Genomic DNA, 10,427 nt, shown 5'->3' with positions numbered 1-10,427 from the left:
TTCCAATCACCAGAGTCCTCATTACATTTATTAGAATAAAGTGGGGTAAGCGCCAGGGAGCAGGGGTGTCCAACCTTTTCTTTCCTCTGCCATACAGTGGAAAAATAAGAATTGTCTTGGGTCACACCCATTAAATACACAAACACTAGCAAAAGCTGATTAGCCTAAAAAAAGGGTCCTGTATACTTCTCACGAAATCAGCATCAGCCCGTGGGCCTTGGATGGGCCCTGGCTTAGAAGGCAGAGAAGTTGAACATCTCAGCTCATTCTGGGTTGGATACTTAAAAATAAAGTAGGCTTTTGTCCTGTGCATTGGTAGGATATTTTAGCAGCATCCCTGGCCTCTTTCCATACCTGTCACTGGCATCCCCACTACCCCCATTTGTAACAACTGCCTCATTGTGACAACTGAACAGTGTTGGCCCAGGTAAGAGCCACCAGTGTTTACGCGCATGGCGTGCTCTCTTTACCTCTTATCTGATTTAATGTGTACAGTATTGATCTGGTTTCCTAGTCAATCCCTTCTTTCACTTAAACTAAAGCCAGTAGACCTACTGCAGATTTTTGAAGGAGGGAAGTGTGGAATGTTAACATCTGAACTCTTAGAGCTTAAGACATTGTACTAATAACTTGCAACTCAGGGTAGTAACTTTAAGCTCTCTAAATATCTGTATGATGGACTAACATTTCGTACAGGAAATGGAAGCAATGGAGGAAACCGGGAAAGCAAGGAGACGCATTGGACCGGAATGGTTTAAGATCTCAGCATCTTAACTTCAGGGACCGTGTTGGTGCTTGTAGGGGAGAAATGAAGGGGGGAAGAGGAGTTCAGTCCTTTGGCTCCTCCCTCTTCCGGGATCATTTTCCATCTCCTGCACCACTGCCAATTTGGCTTACTCCTGAATTCTTAAAGGTACAGGTACTCTCAGGGCCTCAGCTCATCCTGCTTCTCACTGTAAGTTACTATGGTCAGGGATACAGGTGTTAGATTATAGACCCCTGTGCATTACATATAAAGATGCTAGGCATCCCTGGCTTTCAGAATTGAGAAGAGTGAACTTGGCTATCAGAAGTTGAGTGATTTGCTGACAACAGCCCTGGCACAAATAGTTTTCAACAGCAGTTATTTTACTGAGCTGAACTTTCTTAACATAACAGATCATTACTCTTAAGTACAAATACGTAGTCTTAGTGGAGTCATGGGGCATAGCCTGTATTGGATTTTGATAGTTCTGCCATTTGGTTCAACAGCAGCTTGACCCTGAGTTAATTAGTCTGACAATTCCTGCTGGCTGTTTAATCAAAATACTGCAACTTTCAACTTCATCAGTAATTTAGTTCATTTGTCTTTATTATGATTCTGTGATTACTTCTGGTTGGAAGACTAGTATTTTTGAGAACTGCAATGTTACTGATGAATGATAATAATGTCTGTGTAAAGATTATGCATTAGTATATCTACAATAATATCATGCACTTTAAAAATAAATTTCTTTGGAAAAAAAATAGCTTTTGACTTCCCTGACACTCAAACTATCTTTCCAATGTTTTGGTAACTAAAATTGCCATCGATAAGAAAACATTAGATTGAAGAGGAGAAAAGATAATTTTCCCCAGAATAGTTCTGATATTTTTGAAAACTATATAGATAACTTTGTAAAAAGTATTTAAGTTTTTCTTAAAGAAAAAGTATTTAAGTTTTTCTTAAAGAAACCCCTCCAATCTACTTCCTTAACAAATCACTTGTATCTTCCATGTTTTTTCCCAATCTTGTTTGCATGCATAACCAATTTTATATAGTTGCAATTACAGTGTAAATTCAATTTTGTATTCTGTTTTTTCACTTAGCATTATTCTTCCATAATAATTTAAAGAGAGTTTTATTTATGGTTATTTCAAATGTAGAGAATATCATTTTCTAAACTGTACTTAAGTGCTCAATTTAAATATTTTAATGGCCAACTCAAATCACCCAATGTACTCTAGATAAGGGTGCGTTATAGCTAATGCTTAACATTGCAGGAAGCAACTTGCATATACATTAGATTAGAGTCAAATGTTAGACACAAGTGGAAATGAGGACATTAAAAGCTGGTTGTCTTCGTGTATTTTAACATTTTTCTTCAGTTAGAAGTGTTTCCAGAATTGGTTAGTCTAGCTGCTAAATTTTCATGCCCTGAACTAATCCAGCCAGTTGTAAAATTGTACCTTTCTGCAGATGACTTGACACGTGCACCTCATTTATGCTCGGACTTGCCAGGATTCAGATAGCATTATCTTAAATGATGGTAAGAAACTGTTCATTTTCTGTGTCAGCGAAAAATGAGGAAAGGCCAAACCACATTTCGCCCGAAGAGAGTCACGTCAGAACTGACATCTTGGCAGATACAAAAATGCAAGTAAGATATTTTAGCAGGGCGTACTAAAACTAATGAACTGAGCATGAATATACACTTCTCCATTGTATTGAAGTGGCCTTTACTGAGTTTACAAATGTGAAAAGACATGCTTTATTAGCTACTAGAGAAGTCCTATTTCATTTAGTTTATCAGTTAAAAAATTCCTTTTCCTTTTGTGTAATTTTTAACCCTTATCTTAGAATGTGGCTTGAGAGTATGGATTTTAAAGTTTATTTTTTCAGGAATTAAACCTTTAAAAGGATTTGCGGTTTTCCTTTTTTTTTTTTTTTAAAGTACCGTTGAATTTTTTCTTTGGGACTTAGTTGGCTTGTTAGGTCCTTTCATAAACAATATTGTGCTTTCATTTAAAAAGCTAATGTGATACTGGGATGTTTTTAAATTACTAGGTTATTTGCAAGTTCTGGAGAAGGCTAGGCCCTTTTTCACATATGGTGTCCAATTTTCATTTCTGTATTTTCAGAGTTATTTCTCTTACCCATAGCATTTAGGGAAGAGAAGTAGAATTGATTGGAGGAATATTAGAGATAATGGAAGATTAGAGGTTAAGATGGAAGATTAAATTGATTGGGCCCAGGAGTTTGGGGTTACAATGACCTATAATGACACAGCTGCACTCTGGCCCAGGTGCCAGAGCAAGACCCTCCTCTCCTTCACTTTTCCCAGCAGAAAAAAAAAGAAAAGGATGAATGACTGCTTTGACTTCAATAAGAACCTCTCAAAGTGTTGTGGTTATGTTGTACCAGTATACTAAAGGAAGTTTTCGTATTTCTAGTCTTGTTTGTATTTACAAGAGAAACCAGGAATTGCTTTATTGAGTTAGACTCATTGTGTAGTCAAAGAAGAATGATTAGATCTCTGTATTTATAGACATGTGTACAGATAGGCAAGTCAGTTCCCGAGGCTGCCTCACGTGCAAGAGGACACTTCTCTCCATTGGCTTAATGAGCTCCACCACTGCTTTACTGAAACATTAAAAACTTTGCATGTTCCTTTGTATAGTCCTCTTAACTCTCTGCCCCAGCAGGCCTGAGAATGTGTACAATTCACATCTACTGGCTTAAGAAAAATAATATGCTCATTCTGGAGTTGTAAACTTGAACCAGCTCTTTAAATTCTTTCCCTCTTTTGATCCTGTAAATGTGAGATCACCTGCAGAAGAGCTTTGGGAAAGAAGAAGACACTAATATTCAAATGTAAAAATGTAAAAGAAACTGTTGCTACCGTTTTCTCTCTCAACATTTTCTTTTTAAAGCTTGGGAGAGTAATAGACCAAAGATGAGAAAAGAGATGCATGTTTTTCTACTAGTTTCTCAGTGCCCCTGGGTATACGCTTAAAGAATGTGTTAATCAGTTCGAGGTAAGCATTTCACATTGTATATCAAATCGTACACTGTACCCCATAAATGCATCACTGTACACAGTTATGATTTAATAAAGAAAAAAATGGAGGAGTGTTTAAGTGTTCTCTGCAGCTACATCTAGGAGGTTGTTAGTAATTGGAAGGTGGGTACAGCAGGATAAACATTAGGTAATTATATCCTCTATTTTGGGCCTACAGTTGTAAACTCCTGGAGGACCAAGTCTATCTCCTGGTTCTGTAATTTGTAGTATTTTGGTGCCCAGCCTGAACTGCAGCAGCCAGGAGCTCAAGGAGTATTGCTATGGTGTGAATGCGTCTCCTCCAAGATTCTGGTGTTGCCAGTGACAGCATCAGGAGGTGGGGCTTTTAAGAGGGGATTAGGCGTAAGGGTTTGTCTCTGTGACTGGGATTCAGGCCCTTATAAGAGGCGGCTTCACACAGCGTTGGGCTTGCTGGCTATTTTGCTCTTCTGCCACGTCAGGGCACAGCAAGAAGGCCCTCAGCAGACAATCAGTGCCAGCTCTTTGATCTTGGACTTCACAAGCTTCTGACCTGTTAGAAAATAAATTCCTGTTGCTTATAACTGGCCCACTCTCGGGCGTTCTGGTGGAGCAGTACAAAGAGCAAACGTATTCTTAATAAATGAGTTTGATAGGGCTTCAGGGGATTTCGGAAGGGCCTGCTCTGATCATAGTGTTTAAGTTTATAGTCTGTTCCCCAACACTGATTCTCTTATTTTTCTTCCTCGTTGCAATGATCACTTTCTTTCTTTCCTTTTTCTTTTTTCTTTTTTTCTTTTTGAGGCAGAGTCTCACTATGTCCCCCTCACAGTAGAGTGCCGTGTCATCACAGCTCACAGCAACCTCAAACTCTTGGGCTTAAGCAATTCTCTTGCCTCAGCCTCCCAAGTAGCTGGAACTACAGGTGCCTGCCACAACACCTGGCTCTTTTTTGTTGTTGTTGTTGCACTTGTCATTATTGTTTTAGCTGTTCCGGGCTGTGTTTGAACCTGCTAGCCTGTGTGGCTGGCACCGTAACAACTGTGCTGTGGGCGCCAAGCCCAGTGATCACTTTCTGACATTCCACATAACTTATTTAGTTTATTCTTATTTCTCTCAGGAGAGACATTGTTTTACTTGTTTGTTTCTCCATTTTATCTTCCCATAAGACCATCTGACAGAGCCGAGGGCACAGGGTGCAGTCCATAGTAGGAGTTGAACGAATGAATGAAGAATTGCTATCATGACATTGATTCATTCATGAATTACTCACTGAATACTGCTCTAGGTACTGTGTCTGCTGTGGTGGTAAGTAGTGAACAGCAGACTCCACATTCTGAGTTGACAGTTTAGCACCACCCCATACCCACTCTAGATCTTAAGCCCTTCATTCACCTATACATTCAATGTATCTGTTTGAGTTGTACAACAAAGAATTTCCAAGCAACAAATAGAACAGTGCTTCTCAAAGTGTGGTTCCCACACCAGCAACATGAGCATCAACTGGGAAATTATTAGAAATACAACATCTCAGGTCCCGTGCTAGAGCAGCTAAGTTAAATGTCGGGGGTAAGAGGGGTCTAAGAATCTGTTTTAATAACCTCTTCAGGTGATTCTGATGCATTCTCATGTTTGAGAACTGCTGTAATAGAGGACTCATATTTAAAGTTATTATAAATTTATCATATAACTTGGGGCTACTGATATACTGGTAACTTAATTGTTCAACTCATTTTCTGGGGCAGGTAGTAGTTCTAATGACAAGGTATCAGGTACAGGAAAAGGAAAAGCTATTTGAATTAGTTTCCTATTGCCATTGTACCAAATCGCCACAGATTTAGTAGCTTAGCAGAATGCAGATTTGTTATCTTCCAGTTCTGGAGGTCAGTGGTCTGAAATACACCCCACTGGGCCAACCTTGAGGTGTTGGCAGGGTCTTGTTCCTTCAGGAGGCTCTGGAAGCTGCCTGCCTTTCCAAGTGTTTTGTCCACTTTCAGAGCCAGCCTCCTAGTGTCTCCAGATCTCTCTGACTTTGCTCATCTTGTGTCCCCATTTCACTTACAAATATAATCTGCCCATCACATTTGCAAAAGTCCTTTTGCCACCCAGGGTACCACATTCACGTGTTCCAGGGATTAGGGTGTGGACGTCTTTGAGAGACCATTCTGCCTACCACGGTGTTTATTAAGTGGAATAAACCAAACGGCTCATGTCTTAAAAAATGGATGACTTTAGAATGGTAAAGCAGTTGCTTGAGGAGGGAGAAAAGCAGCCATTACAGAGAGCCAGACAGGAAAAGGCCTTTCATAGTTATTAAAAATCCATTTTTAATCCATTTGAGGTGGTTAGTCGTAATAAAGAAGGATACTTGTGTCCGTTATGGTGATGGTGACTGAAACTGTAGAGCAAGGGTTAGTTCTAAGGGCCAGTGATGGGCACAGCGGCTGGGGCTGACACAGCCACTGGGGCTGACACAGCTACTGGGGCTGACACAGCGGCTGGGGCTGACACAGCCGGGATTATTTGAGGGCTGCTCAGATTTGAGATCCCTCTAAACTCAGATACCTCTTGACCACAGTAGTGAGCCCTGCGTCTAAACTCTTATCTTTAAAGTGGAGAAACATCTAGAGAAGGCTATTTCTAATCAACACCTGAGCCACTTCTTTTCTTCAACAAAAGTTATGTGTGAAATTCAGTTAAAATGGACTTGGCTGATTGCATGGAGGAAGGAAAGCCACAGACTTGAAGTCTGAGGCACTATTTAGTTGCAGGACAAGGCTTAGTCTCTCTTTCTGTAAAATCCAGTTACTCGTTCCTCCATCATAGAATTATTGTGTGACTTAAGACAGAATGCATCTGAAACACTGTTTACGAACCTTAGAACACAATTAATTGTTCAGTAAGTGCTAGCTTAGCTTACCAGTATATTATCTTCATTGTAATTTGTTATTTGTCTAGAGCTCTGAAGAAGATAAATGGGAATGCCATCTCCTTCTTTTGCTTTGTGGTTGATGGATTTTGCAGGCTGAACATAGGCAAATAGTTTTTATTTAGCCATACCTTGGGCGACTATATTTTCTTTCCCCAACCTAACTTCTCGAATCTCCATGGACATTGAGGAGATGAAGAACAGCTCCATGAGGGAGAAAGAAAAAAGATTCAGAAATGGAAGTAGCCATAGATAAACTTGAGTTCCTGCACAATTTTGCTGATGCTCAAAGTAGAACACCCAGGAGCCGGGGAGTGAGTCCATGTTGGATATCATCTTTGCACAGGCCTGCCACCCACAGGTGTTCAACAAACATTTATGGAATGAGTTGTCTCCATAGGAGCCCTCATTCTGTGGTCAGGTCACAGCCTCCTTTCAGCTAACCCGCAACCTGGGTTGACCCCAGCTTCTCCCTTCAAACCCTGAGGATTAAACTTTCTCTGAAGTCTTTCCTGAAACTTGTAAGACTGAATTTGCCACTTACTACTCTAACTTTGGTCTATGTACTTCCTTTATTTTTCATTTTTTATTTTTGCAGTTTTTGGCCGGGGCCAGGTTTGAACCTGCCACCTCAGGTATATGGGGCCAGCGCCCTACTCCTTTGAGCCACAGATGCCGCCCTATGTACTTCCTTTATAAAGTATTTTCTGTATCACTTTTTTGTCATTTTAAAAATCACCCTATGTGTTAGACTTTAGGCTCTTCAAAGACAGGGACCATATTTTATTCACCTTCACATTTCCAAACCCTACCTTGAAGCCCAGAGCATAGATATTTAATAAATGAAAATAAATGCAACAGTGATGGCAGAGGTTTTCATTGGGGTAAATTTAAACTCTAGTGTTGAAAGGGCCATTATCATGGTTGATAAAGTCCATAAATGGAGAAAAGTAGGTGACTAAGAAACAAGAATGAAGGGTCAGAAGGTTCCGTGTGGGTGGGCAGTGGTGACAAGCGTGACAAGTAGAGAGAATGGCCTTTAAAGAAGATGGACTGAAAAAATAAATATATATAAAGGCAAAATGAAAATAAGGAATTCTGTATGGTGAACTATCATCCCCTCCCTGAGGAACGTCAAAGAGCACACACTGGAAGGAGAGTAAGGGCCAGATCCTGGGAGAGACTCTCCCAGTTCATGTATTTTCTGTCTCAGAATTCCTGTGTTTTTACCCATCTCTATCGCTTTCCTTCTTGTTTCGAAGCAAGATGTGCTATTCTTCCTTTTTAAGGCCGTTTTCTCCACCTGTGGTGTTAATCTTGTTCTCTCCTGTCTCATTTATCAATTCCGTATCTTTTTTCTTCCATGTCAATCTTGTGTTCTTTTCTTGTTTTTTCTACTTTCAACAAAAGTACCTGAGTCTCTCTTACGTGAAAGTCAATTTTTCTTTTGGTACCTCTTTTGAGGTTCTCTGTCAATTCTTGTTTCACTTTCATAGCTAATCAGGCTCTCTACCTTCTAGCCTTTGTTTGTTCACCACTTATCCAATTTAATGGTATTGTCACTGACTCCTGCTCAGCCAGTATCGGTGATCTTTTAATCACACAATACATTGTGATTTCTAAGCCCTTAATCCACCAAACCTCTCTGAAGCATGTAACGCTACTGATGTTTTGTCAAAATATGATCATTGGAGTTTCTGTCTGGAAATACTTTCTATAGTAATAGATTGATCAATTAAACAAATATTTATTGATTGGTTACTATGAACCAGCACCATTTTAAGGGGGGAAAAGTGTTTAACAGAAACAGACGAGGTCCCTGGCTCTGGTGGAAGTTAAATTGGTGGGTAAAACCATTAATTCATCACACAGTGAGGTCACATTGAAAAGGGTGACCCAGCCAGACACCATGCAAAAGCAGTCTTCCCTTTTAAATGACTGATATGCTAAGTTATTTCATAGCATATCATTTTGTTAAAGGTGAACACAAATATGTAAAAAAAAAAAAAAAAAGAAAAGAAAAGGGTGACCAAGTAATCTTCTGAGAGGGAGATGTGACATCCTCAGAGTGGTCAGGCAAGGCTACTCTGTGGAAAGTCATTTAAGTTGAGATCTGAGGGGGCGTGCAGGGCTTACCTGAGCTAAGGGAAAAATGGAAGAATATTTAAACAGAGGGAGCAACACTGCTCAAATTGTCTGTGGTAGAAGGAAGTGTGGAGAGTGTGGTTGAGGGGTGAGCACTGGGGAGTGCCAGGAGGGAGATGTAACAGGGGCTGGATCACCAGGGCTTTATCAACCACGTGAAGGAAGCAACAGAGAGCTATTTAAGAAAAAATCAGGCCAGGCGTGGTGGCACATGTCTGTAGTCCTAGCACTCTGAGAGGCTGAGGCAGGAGAATTGCCTGTGCTCAGGAGTTCAAGACCAGCCTGAGCAAGAATGACACCTCTTCTTTATTAAAAATAGAAAAATCAGCTGGGCATTGTGGTGCACATTGATAGTCACAGCTACTGGGGAGGCTGAGGTGGGAGGATCGCTGAAGCCCAGGAGTTGTGATTCTAGTGAGCTAGGCTAATGCCATGGCACTCTAGCTGGGTGACAGAACAAGACTCTGCCTCAGAAAAAAAAAAAAAAAAGACAATCTTAAGGAGGTGGATGGAAAAATACTGTTTGGTCTGCAGTGTAATAGACTAGCGGGGAGCAAAGCGGGTGGGACTTCTCAGCCACTTGAGGCTGTTACACAGTACAAGCAAGAGATGATGGTGTCTTAAACCAAAGACATAGTGGTGAAGGATTACGTAAAACAATGATCTAACAGTGATTGGTACATAAAGGCAATGAATAAAAATCACTGGTTCCATCTATTTATTGGCAAGTATCGTCAGTTGAAAACACTGGCCCATTTGGGGATAGCTTACCAACTGCATTCTTTCCCCCTCTTGACATGTCCCTGTCTGATTTGCTTAGCTCATCACGATACCCTGTCCTTATCTCTCATCTAGCATTATACTACACAACATTTGCTGATTTTCTACTTTGTCTCTTCCCATAAACTGTAAGCTCCTTAAAACTGGGACAACATATTACATCAGTGGTTCTCAAACTGAATGTGCATCAGAATCACCTGGGGGATTTTGTTAAACCCTAGCTTAGGGGCTGGTAAAACCAGGTGATGCCAGTGCTCTTGGCCTAAGGGGATCCTTATGGGTAGAACAGTCTTTGTCCAACTTTTTATCCTTAATGCCTGGTAGAGTATTTTTGAGAAATGTCTGTTGTTTGAATAGCCTACTCTTCTGAATTCACCTTCTAATATTTCTCTTCCTGTATCTAAATCCTATGTATTTGTATCTATAGATCCATGTAGCCCTGTATCTATATCACCTTATAGTTCCAGTATCTATATTTATAGATCCATGTATCCCTGTATCTACATCACCTTATAATCCCAGTATCCCATGTAAATTTCTTCGCTTATCTTGTTACTCTCACCTGGACAGCTCACTGTTATGTTCTGCTGAATGCAGTTTTGAAGATGCACCTTAACTACTGCCATATCCCTTAGGGCAGTGTTTTTCAGCCTTTTTTTTTTTTTTTATAATCTTACGGCACACTTGACCCTATACTTATGCTTCCACAGGACACTTAAATTACGTTGATCCAAAAAAAGTTACAAAATAAAAAAGAATATACTTATTGTGCTTTGAACTTCTTTCAAAAATAA

The 10,427-nt window shown here is 40.2% G+C and overlaps 1 non-coding gene across 1 annotated transcript; it reads left to right on the top strand.

Annotated features, from left to right (window-relative positions):
* The first annotated feature begins 8,587 nt into the window (after positions 1–8,587).
* On the top strand, positions 8,588–8,700 carry LOC111723576. Its single transcript, XR_002772092.1, has one exon. It is a non-coding gene; the product is annotated as a small nucleolar RNA SNORA15 (small nucleolar RNA).
* The last annotated feature ends 1,727 nt before the right edge of the window (positions 8,701–10,427 follow it).

Source organism: Otolemur garnettii, unplaced genomic scaffold (assembly GCF_000181295.1).
Source record: "Otolemur garnettii isolate 467f Iridium unplaced genomic scaffold, OtoGar3 scaffold00012, whole genome shotgun sequence".
NCBI classification, from domain to species: Eukaryota; Metazoa; Chordata; class Mammalia; order Primates; family Galagidae; genus Otolemur; species Otolemur garnettii.
Note: the sequence above shows the minus strand (reverse complement) of the source record. Positions and strands in the feature narration are given on the sequence as shown.